At 34.6% G+C, this 27,261-nt stretch overlaps 1 pseudogene; it reads right to left on the minus strand.

The window, feature by feature from the left end:
• Positions 1-832: 832 nt before the first annotated feature.
• Positions 833-17,263, minus strand: LOC148768442 (uncharacterized; annotated as a pseudogene).
• Positions 17,264-27,261: the final 9,998 nt, after the last annotated feature.

Genomic DNA, 27,261 nt, shown 5'->3' on the forward strand with positions numbered 1-27,261 from the left:
CAAAATAGTTATAAGAAATAAATAAATAAATAAAATAACATAAATGAGCAAGTTAAATGTAATATCACCTTGGATTAAGATAGTAAGCAGCCACATGATGGGGTCTATGCAATTATAAATTCCATCCCAGATCAATGATTTCTCAAATAGGCTAGTACATTTTTTATCATCTTTAAAAGATTTCTTTATTTGTTCTTTTGCATGACCCATTGCTTCATAAATATATCCCATAGCAGGCTTGGAATCACAATCTACAAGTCTTAACACTTTTACCAATGGAAATATGCACTTCCAGCAGTATTGGATGGCTGACTAGAAATACTTGCAGGGCCGGCCTTAGATTGGGGCGAGCAGGGCTCACGCCCAGGGCCCAATTTCATAAGGGGCCCATTTTTTATTTTTTTTTAATACATATATATACTTACACTTTTAATGTGTGAAAAAAATATTTTTCTATAGTATAAAAAAGATTTATTCTTCTACTTATGAAAAGAAAATATATTATATTTACAAATTTAAATCTTAGTTAAAAAGTTATACAATTTAAAAATCTTTATTTTATTCAAAAAAGAATTATTTCATAAATTTCTAACATTTGATTTATGAAAAAATATTTAGATATAGGTTAATATTTTCAATATTTTATTGATAATGAAATTTAAATTAATAAATATTTATTTATATTATTTCATCAAAAATATAAATTCAAAATAAAAAAAAATGTTGGGGTGTTGCCCTGAAAACCTATATTATTAAGGGCACAACATATATTCTCGCCTTAGGCTCCCAAATACGTTGGACCGGTCCTGAATTCTTGTCAGCTAAAATTATCTCACCAATAGCCCGTCCATCTGCTTTCTTTGCATATGAACTTTTTTTGTGAGATTCCAGATCCAAACATTGCCGTAAGTGCAAGCTTTAATTCAAGCAAACGTCTCAAAGTTAAATATGATGTTGCAAATCTTGTACAATAGGTCTTGTTAACTCGCTGCCCCGTGTGAATTCCCTCATTAAGTTCAAAGCCCAAGAATGTCTAAACATAAACACAGTAAAAAGTTAAAGGGATATAAAGTAATTATATAAGTTACACATTAAGTACATAACTAAAGAATCAAATAAAAAGAAAAACAATTACATGTAGATGTATACTGTAATCTTCCTTGCCTTGGTCATCGTGTCTCTGTGTATAGGCATATCTCCAATATCTTTTAGAATGACATCCATACAATGTGCATCACAAGGATTCCAAGAAATATTTATTTTTGATTCCATTAGTATATGTCCGGCTTTTACATAAGTTGTTGCGCTGTTAGTAACAAATTGAACAATAATGTCCGGCCCAATTTGCACAATAAAATTGTCAAGAATTTTAAATAATTCAATAGCTTTCTTAAACATATCAGAAGTGTCAATACTTTCTATAAACGCGGTTCATTTTGAACTATTAACTAAGAAATTTGGGATAGAGCGATTCTTATTATCTGTCCATCCATCAGGCATAAGAGTACACTCTGTTGTTCTCCACTCCTCTTTGTACCTTTCGATAATTTCTTGGGTTGACACAACTTTTTTTTCCAAAAATTTAACCTGACCTCAAGAAAGAAAGGAGGTATTAACTGTTGGGTTTCGGGCACGCATACGCAGCGGAAAACAAAAATTTAATGTGATTTAAACGACTTTAAAACACACAAGTACATGCCCGACAAATTAAATCAATTAATTGCGTACCTTTGCGCTTCCAGCGAAATTAAACAACAACATACATGCTAATTATTTAACCGAATTTAAATCAATTAACATGCTCGCGTTTAAACCAAATAACATGCTCGCAATGATTTAAATCGATTACACATAATCACATAAAATCATACGAAACAAACATGAATACATGTACATAGGTTTAAACGAAACTCAAATCGAAACTAGGGTTTCGCGTATTTACCTCTTGAAGCGTGAGGTAGGAGCGTTTAGCACGTCGAGATTGCTACGGAAACCAATCCGTACAATCGGGGCAGCAACGGTGCAGCAACAGCGGCGGTGAGACAGCTCACGGCGGCGCGTGAGTTTCACGCGCGGACTTCCGGGGCGGCGCGTGGGGCAGCGTGCGGCTTCGGCTCGTGCGTTGCTCCTCGATTCTTCGATCTACAGTCTTCCTCCTCTCGGATTTCACCTCGTACACTTCGATCTACTAAATCGTGGCACTAGACACGAAGTAGTTAGAATAAAACGGAAGAAACGAAAAGAGGAAAGAATACCGTGAAGGGAACGGCCAATAGATGGCCGATTCCGGCGACGGAGAGGCGACGGCGGTGGCGCGGTGGTGGCCGCGGAAAGAGAGGCCGAGAGAGAGAGATGGGGACGGCCGCTTAGGGTTAGGGGTTTTTGAGTGTTTTTTGTGCAAGGCCTATAAATCATGTATTTATAGTCCCTTGCTTAAAACCCTAGCGGGCTTAAGTTGGACCGGGCCCAACAGCTTAAGTCCGTTAGTACTTTCTCTTGCTCGTCTCTCTTAATTCAATGACCGAAAAATTGCAACGATTACATTTTCGGAATCATTATAATTCCCTCGTCATTACGAGTGCCATCTTTCATTTTCCAACTTTCCAAAAGTGGAAACCCTAGTTCAGTGCACTTTCTAAATTTGGAAACTTCCCGATTTAGAAAGTTCACTAACACGTTCGCCTATGCTTTTCCTTTTCTTATTCTCATTCATAATTCCAAATTACGAATGTTGGACTCAATCATATTGACTTCCAATCATGCAAAGATAAACTACTTTATCTCTGACCGTTTATTCAAAGATCTCATGTGCACGAGCAGTGTGACCCTCGATGGTTCAGGTGTAAGCTAGCCGTGGGCCCACAACTCTTTGCGGTCAAAACTCGTCCCTTAGAGTTACGATTAAGATGAAGCTCGTTTCATCTTAATCACCCAACGAATCAAGATTGGCGTCTAGCAACTACGCGTCATGATTCCCTAGATACAAATGAAGTGCCTGCAAGAACCTTCAGATATAGTTAACGTACAGTACGGTCCCTTCGATTCATATGTCCCGATCGAACTAGAGGCATTGGTTCATCGAGACCTCTTTATATGTTCGATGACGGTGCGATCGTTCTAAGTGTTGTAATCCTTACGTGCATGACTTAGAGAATCGAATTCTCTAATCATCACCTAGTCAGCTCTGGCCACAGACTTAGAATGATTACAAACTTTCAGAACACACAGGACATCCAAGACTATTCTAGCGATCGAATCCCCGACTACAATGCACAGACCTCCCACTAGATTTCGGACTGCACGAACACTGGCCCTTGGGATGGTCCTCGGTGGAACTCAGGGACAAGTCACGATACAGCTGGTCCTCTAGTGAAGTCACGGTGATGTCTAGGTCATAAGGACTAATGGTGTACAACTATACCATAGATATCTCTACTCGATTATTGGGAACCACTTAGAGATTTCTAGGGTGAGGGAGTTCAGTGAACTCGTCAACTTACGAGCACCCACTTATGCATGCCGATATCACAATACCGTTTACTGATGAGATGCAGTACACATACACTAAGTGCTAGTCTTAATGGGAAAGGCCGATATCCTCATTAGTGGCGTAACCCTTCGACTAGGAACACGTTTAACAGTTATAATACTTAAGTAAATATCTCACGATCCTAACGATCAATTACTAGTACTTGTAATAACTGTAAGGACTATATCTATGCTTGTGACAAAGGGACAAAGATATAGAATGCCAATGTGTTTTATCATTAATACGAATAAAGGTTCGTTTATTACAATAATAAATACGAAAGACCACAGCCACAGGTTGGCTTGTTGGTCACCTACTCTAACAATCTCCCACTTGACCTAAAGCCAACTACCCATAAACCGCAATCCCATCGACTCTCGATGTTTCTCATGGACCGATCTTGGTAAAGGCTTCGTGAAGGGGTCTGCAACGTTCTCTTCCGAGGTGACTCGTTCTACCTTAACTTCACCTCTATCAATGATCTCTCGGATCACGTGATACTTCCTCAGAATATGCTTCGACTTCTGATGAGATCGTGGCTCCTTAGGTTGTGCCACGGCTCCGGTGTTATCACAATACAACGGTACTGGATCACTAGCATCAGGAATGACACCCAACTCTTGGATGAACTTCCTTATCCAAGTCCCTTCTTTTGCAGCTTCAGACGCTGCAATGTATTCCGCTTCGGTAGTGGAATCGGCCGTCGTGCTTTGCTTGGAACTCTTCCAACACACGGCACCACCATTAAGCGTGAATATAAATCCAGAATTCGACTTTGAGTCGTCCACGTCCGATTGAAAACTAGAGTCAGTGAAACCCTCTAATTTCAACTCGGCACCCCCATAGACCAAAAATATATCCTTAGTCCTTCGCAAGTACTTGAGGATATCTTTCACGGCTTTCCAGTGAGCCGGGCCGGGGTTAGACTGATATCTGCTTGTGACACTCACAGCATACGCAATATCGGGTCTCGTACATAGCATGCCATACATTATGCTTCCTATGGCAGAAGCATAGGGCGTCCTTTTCATCTCCTCGATTTCACTAGGTGTTTGGGGACACATAGATTTCGAGAGACGAACCCCATGGGACATTGGCAAGAATCCCTTCTTGGATTCTTCCATGCTAAACCGTTTCATAACGGTGTCTATGTACAGGCTTTGGGATAAGCCAAGCATCTTTCTTGCTCTATCTCTATAGATGCGTATTCCCAATACATAAGATGCTTCTCCCAAATCCTTCATTGAGAAACGTGTGGACAACCATGCTTTCGTTTGCTGTAACATTCCTACGTCATTCCCAATGAGTAGAATGTCATCAACGTAAAGCACTAGAAATATTACTGCCCTCCCACTAACCTTCTTGTATACACAAGGTTCCTCCGGATTCTTCTCAAAATCAAACTCTTTGATAGTTGAGTCGAACCTAATGTTCCAACTACGGGATGCTTGCTTCAATCCATAAATGGATCGCTGGAGCTTGCAAACCTTTTGCTCACTTCCAGAAGATATGAAGCCTTCCGGCTGCGCCATGTAAATTTCTTCCTCAATATCTCCATTAAGGAAGGCGGTCTTCACATCCATTTGCCATATCTCGTAGTCGTACCACGCAACTATGGCCAGCAAAATCCTAATGGACTTCAGCATCGCGACTGGCGAAAAGGTTTCCTCATAGTCAACGCCTTGCCTTTGAGTGTATCCTTTTGCTACCAATCTAGCTTTATAGGTCGATACCTTTCCATCAACTCCAATTTTCTTCTTATAGATCCACTTGCAGCCTATAGGAACAATTCCTTTGGGTGGATCTACCAAGGTCCATACCTTGTTGGAGTACATGGAGTCCATTTCGGATTTCATGGCAGTTAGTCAATGTCCCATGTCCGCATCCGATACGGCCTCATTGTATGTTCTTGGATCTCGTCCAAGATCAACATGATCTTCATCATTTTCGAGGAGGAATAACCTATCCGGCATTTTCCGAACTCTTTCGGATCTACGTACCGTAGGTTCAGGAGGTATATCAGTGGTTTGTTGTATTGGTTCGATTACTTGTTCTTGCGTTTGAACTTCACTTTGTGGTTCTTGAACTACTTCAAGTTCTATCATGCTGCCCTTTCTATCGGATAGAAACTCCCTTTCCAAAAAGGTGGCATTTCTCGAAACAAACGTCTTTGCTTCTTTGACATAGTATAACTCGTATCCCATCGAGTCTTCGGGATACCCCACAAAATAGCACAAGTCGGATTTACTATCCAACTTATCTCCCACTAATCGCTTCACATAAGCGGGACAACCCCATATCCTAATATGTTTGTAATTGGGTTTCCGGGAATGCCAAAGTTCATAAGGTGTGGATTTAACTGCTTTGGTGTTAACTCTATTCAGCAAATACGCGGTAGTACGGAGTGCATGACCCCACAAGTATGCCGGTAAGTTTGTGAAACCCATCATTGATCGAACCATATCTAATAAAGTTCGATTCCGACGTTCGGATACTCCATTAAGTTGAGGAGTTCCCGGTGGAGTCCATTGGGACTGTATCCCATTTTCTTTTAGATAGTCAATGAACTCGATGCTCAAGTATTCTCCACCACGATCGGATCGCAGCTTCTTAATACTTCGTCCGAGTTGCTTTTCTACTTCATGTCTAAAATCTTTTGAACCTTTCAAATGTTTCAGACTTGTACTTCATCAAGTATACATACCCATACCTAGAATAATCGTCGGTAAAGGTGGCGAAGTAGTTATATCCACCCTTTGCACTAACACTTAGTGGACCACATACGTCTGTGTGGATCAAATCCAAAAGACCCTCGGCTCGTTCCATTTTCCCTTTGTAGGGTGACTTGGTCATTTTCCCTTTAAGGTAAGATTCACAAGTTTGTAGTGATTTCACGTCCTCCAAAGAGAACAATCCTTCACTAACAAAATCGTTCATCCTTCTTAAAGAGACATGACCTAATCTAGCGTGCCAAAGTTGTGCGGGGTTTTGATCTATCTCCTTACGTTTTGCTGATTTTCGCCTTAGGGGCCCCCACTACCTTCACCCACTTCGAACTTGCTGTTTGGAAAGGGAACTCTTTCCTTTCTCTTCTTTTGGAAAGAACTCTTCTTTCCAGAAGTAGCAGCAATGAGAACAGACTTCTCTTTCTTAATGGTGGACTCGAAGCTGAGTAACATGTTCATTAACTCATCCAAGGGAGGATCTAGTTTGTTCATGTCGAAGTTCACTATGAACGATTCATAGGAACTAGGAAGAGACAACAGGATCAAATCCAACGAGAGCTCGGCCGGGAGGGTGACATCAAGATTCACTAGCTTTTCAAGGAGAGTGATCATTTTGAGACAGTGCTCGTGGACCGAAGTCCCTTCGCGCAGTCTCGCTGTGATCAACTCCTTTGTAGCAGCGTACCTCGATGCCCTAATATTCTCACTATACATGCTATCGAGATGAGCCTTTATATCGAAAGCATGCATGTGAGACTCATATTTCCTCGCAAGCGCGGGCTCCATGGCGGCTATCATATAGCACCTAGCATGAGTGTCATCTTTCTTCCAAACTTCATAAGTTTCCTTTTCAGCATCAGTCGCTGTGGCAAGTATAGTGGCGGGAAGTCTCTCGTTCAAAACATAGAGACGCCCCTCAACGGTTAGCACAAGCTTAAGACTACGCAACCAATCTAGGTAATTAGGGCCATTGAGTTTATTGTCGAGGATTGACATTATGGGATTCTTAGACATGATTATCTGAGAGGTATAGGGAAGAGGATTATTAGAGATTCGCGTTAAATGATTGTTACAATTAAATGTTTGGACTTATGTTATTTAATTGTTCTCCCACTAATTTTATCGAGTTCCACTTCCCTCTAGTAGACAAACGAGAAAACTGATTTTTCTTAATGGGCTTTAGGTCCAATAGACAAATATAACCCGTAGTTAATCTAGCCCGATTATATTTGCCCAAAGGTAGATCACAATCAATCATATCCACAATATGACCCTAAATTAATTTTCCTCACACTTGATAATGACCTAAGTTAATCTCGCGAATATCAAAATCGTCGTGTGTCAAGTCTAACCTACCAATCAAAGATGCTCATAGAACTTGATTATGCCAAACTAATGCAGTCCCTAGTTAATCTAGCCGACCACGTTAATTCAACATAACCCTTTTCTACGGCTACCTTCATCATTATGTCAATTGAATTACAGCTTACTCTACCATAGCACTCCCCGCTAACACGGCTTACTGCACTATAGTAAAGGGCTACACATAATCCAACCGTTGGCAGAAGGAAAGAAATAACTCAACAGATTGGGTTTTTCTTTATAGCTTGAAATGATTCTTAATTAAAAGAATGAGGGATTTTTATTAAAAAGTTTTATCTCATCAGAAGGTTTGGATTGGTCTATGTGATTCCTACATCTATGTTCTCTAAAGGTATATGGAAACGCATATTGTCCTTAGAGGAACATACGACCTAATTTCATAATTAATTACATTAATTAATTATCGAGTTTTTCAAAATAATTGTAGAACCTCAACTAGCATAAATCATTCAAATAATGTTGAGGTACTACTAATTAAGTTGAATTTATAATCAATATTATATATGTGTTCTATTAATTGAAATCAATTTAACAATTTAAATCAATTTAATTAATATAACACCTATTTACTAAAATAGATGATTGTCGATCCAATTATCTAATTGGGATTAATTGAAAATAATTTTCCAAAAATTAAAATCAATTTGTTTTAAGTTTAATTTTAGAAATCTGAAATAATTTTTTTTTTTTTTTTTTTTTTTTTTCAGTGAACCGGTTCGGCCCAACCGGTCTGACCGGTTCGGACCGAAGCGGTCCGGTTCTGCCCGGTCCAGCTGACCCAAATCAGTGGGCCGGGTCAGTCGGACCGAGAACCGGTCTGACCGACCCGAATCCACGTGGATTCGGTCAACTAAATCGTGCACAACCATCGAAACGGCCGGTTCGACCGGTTCGATCCGAACAATTAAAAAACGATGTTTTAAAAATAATTTCAGATCCGATTTTCCAATTTTAAACAATTTTAAAGCTGGAAAAATTCTAAACAATATTTCAAAAATATTTTAAACTTACGAAAACTCCCAATTACATAATACGACAATCACTACTTTAATAAATCGAACATGCATAAAATCATAGCATATTAAAACGAACGCAATTAATTGCGCAACGAGCTTTGATACCACTGTTGGGTTTCGGGCACGCAAACGCAGCGGAAAACAAAAATTTAATGTGATTTAAACGACTTTAAAACACACAAGTACATGCACGACAAATTAAATCAATTAATTGCGTACCTTTGCGCTTCCAGCGAAATTAAACAACAACATACATGCTAATTATTTAACTGAATTTAAATCAATTAACATGCTCGCGTTTAAACCAAATAACATGCTCGCAATGATTTAAATCGATTACACATAATCACATAAAATCATACGAAACAAACATGAATACATATACATAGGTTTAAACGAAACTCAAATCGAAACTAGGGTTTCGCGTATTTACCTCTTGAAGCGTGAGGTAGGAGCGTTTAGCACGTCGAGATTGCTACGGAAACCAATCCGTACAATCGGGGCAGCAACGGTGCAGCAGCAGCGGCGGTGAGACAGCTCACGGCGGCGCGTGAGTTTCACGCGCGGACTTCCGGGGCGGCGCGTGGGGCAGCGTGCGGCTTCGGCTCGTGCGTTGCTCCTCGATTCTTCGATCTACAGTCTTCCTCCTCTCGGATTTCACCTCGTACACTTCGATCTACTAAATCGTGGCACTAGACACGAAGTAGTTAGAATAAAACGGAAGAAACGAAAAGAGGAAAGAATACCGTGAAGGGAACGGCCAATAGATGGCCGATTCCGGCGATGGAGAGGCGACGGCGGTGGCGCGGTGGTGGCCGCGGAAAGAGAGGCCGAGAGAGAGAGATGGGGACGGCCGCTTAGGGTTAGGGGTTTTTGAGTGTTTTTGTGCAAGGCCTATAAATCATGTATTTATAGTCCCTTGCTTAAAACCCTAGCGGGCTTAAGTTGGACCGGGCCCAACAGCTTAAGTCCGTTAGTACTTTCTCTTGCTCGTCTCTCTTAATTCAATGACCGAAAAATTGCAACGATTATATTTTCGGAATCATTATAATTCCCTCGTCATTACGAGTGCCATCTTTCATTTTCCAACTTTCCAAAAGTGGAAACCCTAGTTCAGTGCACTTTCTAAATTTGGAAACTTCCCGATTTAGAAAGTTCACTAACACGTTCGCCTATGCTTTTCCTTTTCTTATTCTCATTCATAATTCCAAATTACGAATGTTGGACTCAATCATATTGACTTCCAATCATGCAAAGATAAACTACTTTATCTCTGACCGTTTATTCAAAGATCTCATGTGCACGAGCAGTGTGACCCTCGATGGTTCAGGTGTAAGCTAGCCGTGGGCCCACAACTCTTTGCGGTCAAAACTCGTCCCTTAGAGTTACGATTAAGATGAAGCTCGTTTCATCTTAATCACCCAACGAATCAAGATTGGCGTCTAGCAACTACGCGTCATGATTCCCTAGATACAAATGAAGTGCCTGCAAGAACCTTCAGATATAGTTAACGTACAGTACGGTCCCTTCGATTCATATGTCCCGATCGAACTAGAGGCATTGGTTCATCGAGACCTCTTTATATGTTCGATGACGGTGCGATCGTTCTAAGTGTTGTAATCCTTACGTGCATGACTTAGAGAATCGAATTCTCTAATCATCACCTAGTCAGCTCTGGCCAGAGACTTAGAATGATTACAAACTTTCAGAACACACAGGACATCCAAGACTATTCTAGCGATCGAATCCCCGACTACAATGCACAGACCTCCCACTAGATTTCGGACTGCACGAACACTGGCCCTTGGGATGGTCCTCGGTGGAACTCAGGGACAGGTCACGATACAGCTGGTCCTCTAGTGAAGTCACGGTGATGTCTAGGTCATAAGGACTAATGGTGTACAACTATACCATAGATATCTCTACTCGATTATTGGGAACCACTTAGAGATTTCTAGGGTGAGGGAGTTCAGTGAACTCGTCAACTTACGAGCACCCACTTATGCATGCCGATATCACAATACCGTTTACTGATGAGATGCAGTACACATACACTAAGTGCTAGTCTTAATGGGAAAGGCCGATATCCTCATTAGTGGCGTAACCCTTCGACTAGGAACACGTTTAACAGTTATAATACTTAAGTAAATATCTCACGATCCTAACGATCAATTACTAGTACTTGTAATAACTGTAAGGACTATATCTATGCTTGTGACAAAGGGACAAAGATATAGAATGCCAATGTGTTTTATCATTAATACGAATAAAGGTTCGTTTATTACAATAATAAATACGAAAGACCACAGCCACAGGTTGGCTTGTTGGTCACCTACTCTAACATTAACCCCTTTCCATATTCATCAAATTAAAAGGTAGAGCATTTAAGACATCTAACAGAGGCGGGGGTGGCCATGTATGCCATGGACCACCGTAGATCTTAATAACGTGTTTGGTGTAGTGGTAAAAATGTCTTTATATGTTTGATTGGTCATGGGTTTGACTCCTGTGAGGATTCACAAATTACTAATTTTAATTTTTATTTCAGCCTCTCTCCCCTAGTTTATTTTTTTCTGTCTCTTTCCCTTTTTTGCCTCAATTAATATTTTTTCCGCCCCTCTTTTTTTTTAAGGGGCTTTAAGATATGCATTCCTAGTGGGAAAACTTATTAGATGACACATCCATGTCTATAAAAAGATTAGCCTTACATCCTTTTGTGAAATTGTGCCTATAATACCCTTACGGTGATATAAACGCCGTTTATTTTTAAGTTTGGCAAAATCAAATTAAATCCCACCAATCTCGCCATTAGTAATCTTTGAGATTCTATATTTCCAAATCCCACATTAACCGTATCATAATCCAACCCACCCGCCCCTCACTCCGCCTGATTAGGGTATCTTTTCTCTTGTTCTCTACTGCAAATCCATGGCGACCACCCTCATAGTATCAAAAAAATAAAATTAGCGGCGCCATTAACGTCTACGGATGCTACGTCAAGAAACATATCAAGTAAGTTTTGATTTTGTTTGATTTTAGTTTTTAAAACAAATTAGGATTTTGACAAAATCGAATATGCAGGGGAGATGCGGATGAAGGGGCAGCAAAACATAAATGCACTAGACCCTGGTACGATTCCAAACATGTATATTTTGTTGTTTGTTGTTTGTTGTTTTCTAAATCTTTGGGTAACTATGAATTCCACCCACAAAAAAAGTGTGTAGGCGGGTAAATATTTTTGTGCATTGAATTTGCAATTCGTTGTTTGGCAATCGCAGTCTGTATTATGCAATGTTTCATGACGTGTGAGTGGTGTTGTTTATTATATTAAGGTTTACATTTGTGTGATTGTTGATAGTTGGTGTAAATTTCTATGATAGTCTGCAAAAACACAGTTGAATTTCTATGGTAGTCTATGAAATGATAGTGTATTTCTACAGTAGTCTAGAAAATGACAATTGCATTAATTTTCTTGTAGTTATGTTCAAGAGTGATTTCCTCATGTTTTTGTTTTACCTACCTATGTTGATGTCTTATTAAACATTTGCTATTATATGATTGTCTATGTAGTTGATGGGCTGGCCTATCTTGCTTATGCATAAGTTTATTGTTAATGAATTGTGTATGTGATCTACATTTGTAACTATGAATTGATGATGTATTTCTATGGGTGTCTATGATTGGATATTGTGTTGTCAACCCTAGTTTCTATGGCAGTCTATGAGTTGATATTGTATTTCTATATACTTAGTATATGGAATGACAATTGTATAAATTTTCATAGTTATGTTGTTGTGCGATTCGTCTTTTTTGCAGACCTATGTTACATACCTATGAAACAATTGCTATTATATGATTCTCTCTGTAATTGATATGTTGGCTTATATTGCTTATTTGTAGTTTATTGATAATGAATTGTGTATGTGTAACTGACTGTATAATGTATGTAGTACGTTAAAGTGGTATACTATAGTGCTGTGATATACTATGGTTTTCTATCAATTACAATATTCTCATTCTTAATATAAAGATACTGACTCTACAATTACATGGTATATGTACATTTTTATCTTAACCCAAATATTTATCTTTGTTGACAAATAAATATGATTTGTTATATTTGCAGGAGAGGCCATGAATGTTGCGCGAAGAACGAGAAATAAAGGTGGTTACATATCTCAATTCAGATCTAACTTGGCGTCTACTGTGAATTTCTTCGAAGGAGTCCAACTGTATAATGTCCACCTAGAATGCCTGAAGAGAACCCCATTTTTCAGTCCCGTATTACCATTCAGAAAGCACAAATTCACGATTGCCTCCGTTACTGGGACACAAAATGGATGTGTAGAGTTTTTTTTACCTACAAACCAAGTGAAAATTCTTTCGAAATTAGTGGCAAGAAACTCAAACTTACCCCAACCGACTGTCAATTAATTGGGTATAGTTTCCGGCCAAAGAAAAATCAACACCCACAGATCACGTAGGCCAAACAGTGGCGTCATTACACGATTTGGAAATGAGCACAAGGTCAAAATCAGTTCAATATGAGAGAGAATGCTCGAGCGCATCGAAAGCAATGCAGAAGAAGACGTCGAAAATGTTGTTAAGCTCATTGTTCTGCACCTAATGAGCAGCCTCTTTTTTTCTGCTTCAACAAAGGATTACGTAAAGTGGTGGATAATCGATTGTGGTTATTAACTATAGTTTGTTGGGTAAAATATTCGAAACACGTTGGTTGTTGTTGACACTATGCCTTATCTATATATTATTAGCTTTATTTTAGATAAGGACTTTTGGTCATATTTCAGCATAGCTACTGTCTAACATTTAGTTTCATATCACCAGACACATTCTTGATGCCAAAACATTCACCAAACCTCATCACAATCTTAACGGTTGTCGACATTATGAAATTAATCTGAAAATAAAAAAACGAATGTCAGATGCGTCTAAAAAAAATTATATTAACACAATAATTTACGTGAATCCTTTCTTTCATTATACAAGTAAATTTTTGAATGTATAAGTGGATCCTGTGTTTCACGGTGCAACAAAAAAAAAGACATCGAACCAACAACGCACGATGAACCGCTATTATGCGATGATGACAAACAATACCTTCTGGAGGATGAAACTCGAAATACTACGCTCAATGTTATGCAGATTATCATTGTTACGTGCGGCATATATTAATGAGATTGTATTAAGATACAGTTACTATCACGATAGAGCTTGATTGATACGTGATCCCTAATTACAAGGAATGTGATTTATTAAAAAGACATAACTCTTTAACACTCCACACAAACATTCTGAAAAAAAACCTTTATATCATATATTTTTTTAACTGAGGGATTTAGTTACGAAAAAAATATTGGGCTCGTATCCCACATCTAATAACGTTCCGTTTAAGGGACCTCCAGTATATCACCTCAAAAAACTCAATTAATTTTTTTTTTTCAGACCCTCTCCCCTAAAACGCAGAAAATTTTAGTTCATATATTTTGCCTCAATTAATTTTTTTCAACCCCTCTCTCCCAATTTTTTTTCAGCCCTCTCCATTTTTTTGCCCCAATTACTTTTTTTTCAACCCCTCTCCCAAAAACTGCAGAAAATTTTACTTGTTTTTTTTCAACCCCTCTCCCAAATACTAATACTAATACTAATACTAATACTAATAATAGTAATAATACTAATATTAATACTACTACTACCACTGATACTAATACTAATATTAATATTGATAGTGATACTAATACTAATACTGATACTGATACGTATACCGATACATATATTGATCTTGATACTGATACTGATACGGATATGGATACAGATACGGATACGGAAACGGACACTGATACTAACTTATATTGGCACTGATACTCATACTAACACTAATACTAATACTAATACTGATACTGATACATATACTGATATTAATAATGATACTGATACTGATAATGATACTTATACTAATATTATTCAAATCCTTTTCCTATTCATAATCATATTCCTAACACTAATCATAATTTTTATATGAATCCTAATCCTAATCATATTCCAAGCACTAATCGTATTCCTAATCCTAATTCTCATAATTCTAATACTAATAATGTTAAGTGTTAAAGCTAATGTTAATTCTAATTCATAGTATATCTTATTTCTAATATTGATCATAATCCTTATACTAATCATCATCCTAATCCTAATACTAATACTACTAGTAGTCCTAATCATGATCATAATCTTAATTATAATTCTAATACTAATATTAATCATAATTATAATTCTAATACTAATATTAATTCTAATAAGAATCCTAATCATAGTATTAATACTAATACTAATTCAAATAATGTTATTTATAATCCTAATTCTAATGCTCATAATAATCATAATCTTAATTCATATTTTGCATCAATTTTTTTAATGATCTATTATTTTGCATCAAAAAATTAATATCAATCTCTCAACCTTCATATAAAAATTCCTATTGTCTGGTACATAAAGTATACAAAATACATATTAAATATATTTAAAAATTAATACTTAATATATAAACTGATATTAAAATTATTTAAAATATTATAAGTCTATAAGCAAACATTAAAACGTAAAAACAACACTATTTTTTGTTAATAGGATAAATTATGAAAACCCCCTCAACTTAGGCTAAATTACAAATAACACCCCCACCCATGGATAATTACCAAAATACCGTGATGTTTGTTTCTGTCTTACACGACCCTCTTGTGGTGTGATTTTTTACGGAATTTTTTATATTCCATGTATATCCAAAAAAATGCGGATTCTACCCCTGCAGGTGTGGCATTTAATTTTATCTTACAGTTTAAATACAAAAATTACCCTTAGGACAGATAATGGTAATACTAAAAAGTTGTGAATGTGTTATTTAAGAAGAATAAAGATTTCGTGTCAAGTCCACTTGAGGGTAATTTTTACCTTTAAAAGGTGTCATAAAGAAACGTCATGTCTGCAGGGTAGAATCAACATTCTTCGGGAAATATTCCATGTAATAAAAGATTTCATGAAAAATCATACCGTAAGGTGTCGGTGTAAGACAAAAACAAACATCAGCGAAATTTTGATAATCACAAATGTGTGGAGGTGTTTTTTTCTTAAGATGGTGGTTGGGAACACGTACTCGTTTGAGTACAACATTAACCAAATGTCATCGCGGTGAATTCGGTTGATGATGTAGTTGATGACAATTAACGTGATCTTGGAGTACCTCCCCTAGTAGTTTAGTATTTTACCCAAAGCTAGTGTTTTTACATTTTAACTAAATTGGTTTTCTATTAATATATACATTATGTAATACTATGAGCTTTGACTATTATTCGTTTATTGAACTATATGGACCGCCTAACTTATAGTTAAATAATAACAGGATGTGTTTCAAAAGTATTATAATAAGCTATTGGCCGTGTGAATGATAAATATTAACAATAGAAGGGCTTAAATGCGTATAACTTTAATTCTAGAAAATTACAAAGCAGTACATGGTAAATTAACAAAAAACCATTCAAATAACTACGTGAGACTTTGTTTGCAATTATATACAAATATTGTGACACAATTTTAAATAATAATTATCATCACGTGTATAGATAATAATATATATTCATTTAGGGTTTTTCTGTATAAGCAGCTAAAATATACATGGATATTTTTGTACTGTTATTTAGTTGTTGTGCATAAAGTATAATTAATTATTAACGTTATAGGTATACAATGTATGGGTGTCAATATATAGCTGATGCTCCGTTTAAAGTTAAATAATCAGATTCCACTAATTATTGTACATGTGTAGTAATAGTTAATAAGAAATGAATTATCGTGATCTAATAAAACCTATTTGTAGCGTATTGTGCCTTTAAAATAGGAACTAATCAACACATTTAGTTTATAGTTTACGAATAAAAGGGTTGGAGAATATTATTTTATTTGACCATTAAATCTAGGGGCCTTAAGATATAGGTCCCCGGTGACAAAACTAATTAGAACTAAATGAAAAGTAAAACTAAACTTTTGCTTCACATCCTAAATTCATTCCAAAAATGCCCTTCCACTCACAAATTCGAAATTTGCATTAAGTAAAAATCAAACTAGCATTTTTTACATTATTATAAACAACTTAATAATTTTCTTTATTTTTAACATTTTATTGAAAATTACGATTTTTTTTTTTTGCGTTTTTGTTAAATAATACAGCAAATTTTAAAAATACTATGGTCTACTATGGTATACTATAGTTTATTAATATTGGAAATTATGAATGTTTTTAAAAAAAATCGGTCGTAGTCGTCTATAGGAACCATAGAAATTCGTAGTCACATACTCTTAAGATCATAGCTCACATTTTGAACCCTAGTCGCTACCCATTCGTAGACACTCATAGTAATTAGTAGACACCCGTAGTCATAAACGCTCGTAAAAAAACAAAACCCTAGATCTGCAATCACAGCCGCGCCCGCCATAGCCATCGTCTTACGTATCCTATACCCACCCCCCACCATAACCGCGAACAGAACCACTCTAACCGCCTCTATACCGGTCGACGCCATAGCCGCCGCCAGACCCGCCATCCACAATAGCCGCCTTCATACCCACCGTCGCCATAGTCGCTGCTAGGTCCACCACCCGTCACAGTCGTTTCTATACCCAAGCAAAGATCCGTCTCAAAAGAGTATACCAGTCGTTGCCACTCACCATATTCATCCTTACAATCAACCCTCCATCGCATTTAACACTCAGATCTGTAAAAAAAGACAAAAAAAAAATGGGGAGAGGGGTTGGGGCGGCATGAGAGAGAGAGAGAAAGAGAGAAAGAATGAAATGGTGGGTGGGTACGGTGGAATGAGAGAGAGAGAGAGAGAGAGAGAGAGAGAGAGAGAGAAGGGGTGGGGTTGGGTGGGGCGGCGCAAGAAAAAAAAAGGAGCAGAAAGGGAGAAGATGAGAAAAAAAAAAAAAAAAAAAAAAAAAAAAAAAAAGCCCTAATTTTTTACTAGTTATATTGACGATATTTTAAAGGGTTAAATAAAAATCAAAGAATGTGGGACAAATTTCATTTAGAATTAAGGATTTAGTTAAAATATTTCATTTGAGGTTGTCATCCATATCTAATTAAGTTTGATTGAAGGGGTGTCAAGCATATTACCCCTTAAATCAATTCATTTAATTATTTAATTTTATTATTATCATTTTTCCGTTTTTTGGTTTCTTTTTAATTTTTCTTGAAATTAAAATTATTTTTTCTTTATAATAATAGAAAATTAGAAATAATTATATTATGTGCAAATTAACAATATTACATAATAATTCACATTGAGGTGATTCCATATCATTAAGTAATTGAAACGGGAAAAAATTGAATATAATTACATTTGAAGGAAAAAAAATAGATGAAAAAAATAAATAAAGAAAATAACATATTAAAAAAATATTTAATTTCCATTAAACTTGTACGCGTGTCTTTTTGTGAATGGGATCCATTTTCTACTCTTTAACAAATGGTATCTGAATTAAAACCCAAAAAGTATTACACTACATACTAAGTATTATACTAAATATTAATCTAGCTTTAACAATAAATAATATTATTAAATTATAATTAAATAAATCCTCTAATACATAAAAAAATCTTAACAAACCGTGCATCTATTGGTAAACTTTATTTCCATTATGTAACAAAATAAAGTATGTGAAAAGCGAATTTTTATTGTAAAAAAAATTATATAAACAAACATGATAATATTTTTGAATCAAATAAGTTTCAAGATTCAATGCTTACATGAAGAACCAATGGTGTTAAAACCGGATCGAACCCGGCAATTCAGATTTTCGGCCAAAAAGTCTAACAAAGTCCGGTTTAACATCTAAAACTGGAAAAATCGAAAACCATTCGACTGGGTAAAACCCGAGAACCCACGAGTCAGTCAAGGAACCCGGTTTTCGGCCAAAAAGTCTCGAATCCCTATTAAGTTGGTAATTTGTGGCTAGATTTGAGCTAACCTTCACATACTTAGTAGTGGGTAGCCGGATCTAGTCATGAGCGGTCGAATGATCAGATATGATCATGGATGATCGAATAGGGTTAGCCGATTGCCGGATTTGAAGAATAAAAAATGGAAAAATATAGAGTATAAGCAATAAAATATAATAAAAAGTGAAGTAAAGTAGATGAAAGTGAAAATAATAAGTGGGAGATTAAAAATATAAGGAAACTAATATTTTAAAACATTAAAATTAATAAAATAATGGCATATTAATAAAATCAAAAACTCGGTTGAACCGGTTCGTCCCTATAAACCCATGACCGAAATGGTCGTCCGGTACTATAACCGGTCCGGTTCTGAAAACATTGTGAAGAACATAAACAATAAAATCAAAATCAACGACATCTCAACATTTCAACTAATGTTTTTAACTCCGATAGAAATTTGTCGGCTGTCCAGTAAACGAATTAGGCAGTGTCAAACGACCTTGTAACGGCAAAACATTCGCCTGTCCATTCAAAATCGAGTATGACAATCCCTTATAATTTCCAAATACCAATTCTTTGTTATACAAACCATCGTCAATCAGCACGATTCAATCATATTAAAAGTATAAACGAGGCACATGTCTTTCCTAAACAAAAGTATAAGCGACGCACATGTCTTTCCTAAACCAATCATGCGTAGCTTTCGAGAGGATATTCGTCTGAAAAATATAATGAAATATAAAGATTAATTAGTAAGAAAAAAACATATTGTTAAAATCATGAGATAAAGATGATTCATTCATGTATTTATACGAACCTATAAGATTCTTTCATAAAATAATTAAAAGTATACAGATCAAATTTGAGCATATAAAATATTAAAATTATAAATACGAAATTTCGAAGGTAATACAATATTATAAAAAAAATAAAAAAAAAATCCTCAATAAAAAATAATGAAAAAATTAAATAACATAATGAAAAAAAAATCAAGAAAACATAATTTCAAAAAGGAGCCGATTTTAGCAAAACAAAATGCACATTGACATTACCATACATATTTTATCGAATGAAAAATGATGGTGAATAAAGTGAATCGGTGGGGGGTTTATATACTTGTATATAAACAATGAAAAAAGAAACAATCAATTACATATGGTAATAATATAAAAAACATTAAATGCAATAAAAAAATGATAATTTTTTTATTGAGAAATAATATTGTAGACCTTATTCTAGGAAGGTATACGTAAAAAAATGATAAATATCATTATGTAGGATATTATACTTTAAATCATATATATATATATATATATATATATATATATATATATATATATATATATATATATATATATATATATATATATATATATATATATATATATATGACACATGTTAAATTAAAATTGGTGTTGATTTGTTCAATGTGATATTCATGCTTTGATTGGTAATTTCTATATATACAAATTAATATTAGGGGCTCTTTGATATAAATCCATCAATATTTTTTTTAATAGACAAAGGTTCAAACTATTTTGCACTATTTGAGAAAAAACTCACTTCAAATTTCAGCCACTCATTTTTCATTTATGTCCCTCCACCTTACACATCCCCATGACCCATCAACCCACTATCCCCATGACCGTCTCTCTCTCTCTCTCTCTCTCTCTCTCTCTCTCTCTCTCTCTCTCTCTCTCTCTCTCTCTCTCTCTCTCTCTCTCTCTCTCTCTCTCTCTCTCTCTCTCTCTCTCTCTCTATTATATTAGTATTATTTTATTATTATTATTAATGTATTATTTTTATTTTTTTACTTTTTTATTTTTATTTTTTAAATTTTTTTCGTTTTTTAACTTTTTTTCTTTATCAGGTATGTTAATCGACTATGAAGCATATTAAATCGACTATAATGAACTATAGTCGATTAAGGAACGGACTAATAAAAATAACAAATCACAACTACAAAAACAAACAATATACAAACATTATATTTGATTTATACAATTGGAATCAATAAACAAAAACTCCAAAAATAAAAAAAATAAAAAAATAGAGTCAATGAAGCATATTAATCGACTATGATGTGAAGCATAGTCGATTAAGAATCTGCTACTAAAAATAACAAATCACAACAGCAAAAAAATGCAAAATCAACTACATATTACAAAAACAAAAAATATACAAACATTATAAATGATTTATATAATTGAAATAAATAAACAAAAAATTCAAAAAAAAAAAAAAAAAAAAAAAAAAAAAAAAAAAGGAGAAACTGGAGTCGATCAACCTTAATCGACTACTAGAACATAGTCGATTAGCCTAATCGACTATGAAAACGTACATAGTCGATTAAGGTTCCAGCATGAGCGAATTTCTCTACTCGCGCTGTTATCCGCCTGATCCACCAAAAAACTCTAAATCTACCTCCCCATCGTCACCACACCGCCGCCACACCATATTGAAATCCTCCATTAACGACTTTACTGAAGAACTCCATTAAAATATAACAAGCAGAAAAGAGAGAAAAAAAAACACAGAGAAGAGAGAAGATGAAGAATATTGAAATTCATACTTTGTTTCCAATAAATTGTAATCTTGTCAAAATCAATAGAAAATTCTGATAGATCTACTCACGGTCATGAAATATTGGCAGAAATTAATCTCAAAACAAATTGAGTGTTGTTTTTTTCTCTCTTAATTTCTTACGCGATTTATTGTAAGAAAAAATAAAAATAAAAATAAAATATATTAATGTGTATACGGGTTCAAAGAGGAGCGAGAGTGTATTGGAAAATTAAGAATAATTTTGGAATTATGAAAATATCAATTGGGTGTATTATTAGATAGGGGGTTTTCTCTAATTATTCTTGGGATTGGGCGTTTACTTAACTACTTTTAATAGATGAGGGGGTTATTGCTAATTTTCCCTTAATATTATATATAAAGTTAATAATTATAGTAAATGACATGTACAAATATATAAAAGGATGACATGTTTTTTGATTAATTTTCTTAATCAATCAAATGGACACATGTGATGAAATTAAGGACATGTCATCATTTGAAATTGACAAATGTCAATCAATTAGGTGTGGAATTCAACTTTTATATATTATATAGATTCAAAGTAGTCTTTGAACAATTATCAAAAAAAAAAAAAAGTAGTCTTTGAGCCTATCTCTTTTCCAGAATTTTGAAAAAACTTGACCATTTATTTTTTTCCTTTTCCAGAAATTTCAACATCATCTTCGACAAAATTTTCATCATCCCCATAATCTCCTTTCTGTTTTTTTTGACTTTCCTGATAATTTAAAAAATAATTCCGCACTTCTTCAGAACATTTTGGACATGGTTCAACATCTTTTCTAATTCCAGCTAAATGATGTTTTATGCGATATAGACCTCCCCAAAAAATAACATCAAAGTACACACATCTTATTTACATGTTCTCTTCATCAGTTTCTTGGCAATGTTGCCATCCTGGATCATTGTTGCTTTTGCTTCTCTTACCCTTAGACTTTCCCATAACAAATATGCAAAATAATGACAATATACAAAATAATAAATACATTATATTGTCTATAGAAGGATGTGTAAAGTGGAAAATAAGTATTTTTCTCGTACTCTAGAAATCGGCCAAATGGAATCAAATACAAAGTATGACAAGTCTGACCAAAAATTAAAAAAAAAAAAAAAAAAAAAAAAAAAAAAACTATTTCTTTCATTCCCATTACCTGTAACTTGCTAGAAGACCAAACAAGAAGAAACCCTAACCTAGCGTCTTTAATGGGAGACGATGGAAATTGAGATGTTTTCTTTGTTCTATGTTTTGAGTTTTCTGAGAGAAAAGAAAGAGTCGATCAGAAGGAAGGTCAAAAGGCAACTTTATGTTTGGGAAATTGGGTCTTCTAAAAATCTTTTCCTAATTTAATTACTCTAAAAAAATTAATAATATATTATTACTGAATAAAACATAGCTGAACGAATCGTTCAACTCGTACAAATCGCACGATTTGAGCGATTCAATAACGATTTGAGAGATGCAGCTATATTTTTTTTTAATTTCCGGTTTACTTGACGATTGAATCAAGTTGGGTCTGAATCAAATCAAATCGGACGATTCAGGTCAAGAATCGTTCGATTTTGATAACCAATAATATTACATTAGTATCAGTATCAACATTCAGTATCAATATATATTGCATGAGTATCAGTATCAAATCAATTTTTCTGTCTATATTACCATAAAATATTATTTTTCCGCCAAATGTCTTTAGATTTAAAAATATGATGATATTTTTAAAAATCATGTGAAGGAGAACATCGTTTGTGATTAGCCCAAGCATCCTTAACAATATTTTTGAAAGAAGCATGAGTCGACCAGGCTATTTCATAAGGAAACGTTTTTTTTTTTTAAAGATGAATTGTTGTCATGCGTATCTAATAAAATAGGAGAGTACGTGCTCCGAAGAACTTGATTCAACATGATAGACTTTAGTAAAAGGAAACAAATTATCCCAGGATTGATTTGTAAAAGCTCGGTCCAATCGCTTGCAAATAAAGATTTCCCGAATCTACGATTAGTCCATGTCAAAATCCACTTGATGATGATCTTGCATGGCATATTATTGATAAAAGAAGAATGCATAAACAACCTGGAATACAAAAGGCTGTCACCAGAGACTCTTTGAATTTCACTCAATGAAATAATTATGAAGAAACGGACCATATTCTAAATAAAAATCCTAGTTTTGGCAGAACATCTACACAAACATGGAAAATCAAAGGTCATCAAACAACGGACGCATGCCTTACAGCAAGACATGACCACCGGTTCGGCTAGAACCGGAACCGGAACCAAACAGGGGTCAAAAGTTTTAGAACCAGAGCGGAACCGGAACCGGGACCAAAAAAACTGGTTCGATTCATGTTCCTCATATTCGGAACCGAGAACCGACGGTTAGAACCGCAATTCTAACTGTTCGAACCGCGATTATAACCATTCAAACCGTATTTAAAAAAGAATATATTAATATAATATTATTTAAATGGTCGGATTTAAAGAAAAAAACAAATTGAAATTCCACATTGGCAGCTCCAAACGGTCTGATTTTGGAAAAAAAAAATCCACGTGGCAAATTTAAACGGTCGGATTTAAAAAAAAAAAATCCAGAGGACTTTCTCCGTATTTACAATAAATATGATAATAAGTCAATAATCACTTACTTCCACGCAAAATTGATACCAAAAAAATATATAAATTAGTTAAAAATAATCAGATTTGTATTATGAATTTATGAGTAATAATAAAATAAAAATTAAAAATTAATTGATTAATCTTTTTTTGTTGGAAGTGATTTTAAAAATTAATTCATTAATCAACACTAACGTATTTACAATAAATATGACAATAAGTCAGTAATCACTTAATATGATAAATATGATAATAAGTCAGATTTCTCGATCACTTAATTCAAAAAGTGAGGCTTATGCTAGAAGGGTGGCAAACAAAATTACTTACATTCGGAGGGAAGATAACTCTTATTAATTCTCTGCTTTCCGGTAATCTTCCTCTTCAGAGTTTGATGAGAAGTTTTTTATGGGGTTATGGAAAATTATATGGGGGCATTTCGAGTGGTTACGTGACAATAGTAGATGGATAGTGGGCAACGGGGAAGTTGATTTTTGGCGGGAAAATTGGAGTGGGACGATTATTGATCATAGATGCAGCACCCCGATTAGAGAAGTTATACAGAATCCTCAATCGATGATGGAACAAAATGTCGGATGATCAATATAAGTTAATTTTATTGATGCAGCTTGACCAATAGGAAAAAGACACTCTTGTTTTCTCGCAAAGAATGTTACGGGGAATTTAAGATGAATCTTTACTGGAAATTTCGAACCAAAAATCCTTCTGTTCACTGGGCTAAGATGATTTGGCATACATCGATTCAATTCAATGCAAGTGTTTTTTTTTTTTTTCTTTTTTTTTTTTTTTTGAACAAGACATGGATAATCCAACATATATTCCGAGACCAAAACAAGGTCGCGGACTTATTGGCTCAAACAGCTCATATGCACAAGACTACGAAATAATTTTATTGTTGTAATAGCATAGATAGGCGGATTAAACATAGTTTGTACACGGACAAAATTGGTTTGGTTAATTATCGTCGAAAGTAGTTTTAGGGGTACTCTTTCCTTATTTGACAAATAAGGTTTTAACGAGGCCTCATTGTAACACCAAAAAATAAAGCTCACTTTTTTTAAAGGAAACAAAAGTCTGTAATCAAGTGCAATTAGTTAAAATTATCATTTTATATGCTAATAAAATGGTGTTGATTACACCAAATTCTATTTCGCCTCTATTTTTGAAAATAAAAATAAGATTTGGTGGGAAAAAAAAAAAGAAAATGGTAGGAGGGTGAGAGATAAAAATTTCTCCACCAAAACATTATTGAAAATATAGAATTTTGGTATATGGTAATATGAGGGTTGACCACCATGAGAGGCTAAAATCAGATCTCTATAATTTTAGGTGTATTGGTAATATAATAATTTATGACGCAAGGCTCAAAACACATAAATTATGTGGAAAAGGATATATGGAGACCAACTAGAGATGCTCTTAAAGACAAATGTAATAAAATATATTTAACTTGAGGATGACATATTGTAACTCTACTTTAGTACTAACAATACGGTTAGTAGTCAAATAGGTTGACCTTTGGGCTAAGAGGGGTAAATGTATTTTTTAAGATTAGGAAGGGGTAAGTGTTACACAGACATCTAAGATCTAGTATATAATAGAATGAACATCTCCAACTTATAATTCCTAGAGCTATTGCAAAACCAAAGCACAAGTTACAATACTTTAGAGAGATGTTAAGTATGTTAGTTTTACGTTTTTTAACGTTTTATTTTTTGGTCCACTAATTTTTTATTTTAATTAATTAAATTGTGGGTAATTCAATTATGGTATTAAGGTGATTTTATGGTAATTGATTTGTAACGTTGAAGGCAATAAAAGACCATGATGGGTGGGATTTGTCTTATGCCGTTACAAACAAGGTTGTAAAAATCGGTAATCGGGTCCGAGTCGGTCAGGCACCGACTCACGATTAATCGGTGCGGCGGTGATTAATCGGTGATAAATCGGAAATAAATCGGTTTTTTAAAGTTTAATATAATACATTTCTAGATATTATTTATAAATACTCCAAACATATATAAAAATATATTTAAACATAGTTATATCTCTATCATGTATATATCCTAATAACATAATAAAAGTTTAATAATTATAAGATTATAATACATAAATATCCTTATAAAATATAAATAAAAATTTTTTTTTTTAGAATTTACATTTATTCTTGAACATTCATGGCATACATCATTAGTTCTTTAACAATAACAATTAACATAACCAAAATAAGGCATAAACTCATATTTTGTTTTATTAAAATCCCAACTTTTATTTTGATTATAAAAAAAAACAAAAAAATAAAAATAAAAAAAACCGATTTTTGACCGATTTTTGACCGATTTTTGCCACCGAGTTTGACCCGCCTTAAAGGTTTGACCGCCTCAGACCGCCTCGGACCGCCTAAAACCACCTCACAGGCAAAAAACCGATTTTTCAAACCTTTACACTAAAATCGTAAAGGTTTTGGACCGCCTCCGCCTCGGAGACCGATTAATCGGCCGCCTCAGCCGATTTTTAGAACACTGGTTACAAATCAATCGTGGCCCTCTTCTCTCGTCTATAAAAGAAACCACAACTCTTCTCCTCAACCATTAGACGTAAATTGAGAATTCCATCAATTACAGAACACAAGTGAGTTGTGATGTTAGAGAGATAGAGAGAAGAAGGTGTACTACGAATAAAGTTCTCAAGGAAATTCGAAGGAGGCCTGGCTAGGCTCGGCTTGTAGATTGCTATCATCCTTGTTCCTCGTCTCTATCGGAATCCATGGCGAACGGTATGTCGATAATCCTAACTATGTGCTTATATTCTTAAGATGAATTTGATTTCAAAATTTTGTGATTAAGGTTTTCCGCATAAAATAAATAAAAGTCTTTCAATTGGTATCAGAGCAGGGTTTTGAAATCGATTCATCTTAGAACTCAAAATTTGTTTTATGTCAATCTTCCGACTATATGATAAAAATTAAAAATTGAGTTTTAATCTGATGTCGACCAAATAAATTGATTTAACTCTGTTGGAAATTTGCTTTTATGATAAATGTTAAATTCTTATCAGATTGAGTATATACTGATGAATGAGAGCATATTAGCTATTTCGTGAGATTCTCTATCTCTAATCATGCGTGGCAATTGTATGTTGGTATTTAATCTTTATTATGAAAAGATTAAAGACCAACGAAATATTTTGAAATAAACATGTTTACGTATTTATTTTATTCGTGGGTCTCACTGGATTCTTTTACAAATTCGAAGTTTACTACCGGTATCTTTCATGGGTACTAAATTTTTCTTGGTAATAGATATAATGGTTTTGTGTATATACAAATGTTTATTTAATATTTGTTATTATATCGATGCATGAATATGTATATGCTGTTGTATGAATTG

This window comes from Erythranthe guttata, chromosome 8, assembly GCF_056151865.1.
Source record: "Erythranthe guttata isolate IM_541 chromosome 8, IM_541, whole genome shotgun sequence".
Classification (NCBI taxonomy): domain Eukaryota; kingdom Viridiplantae; phylum Streptophyta; class Magnoliopsida; order Lamiales; family Phrymaceae; genus Erythranthe; species Erythranthe guttata.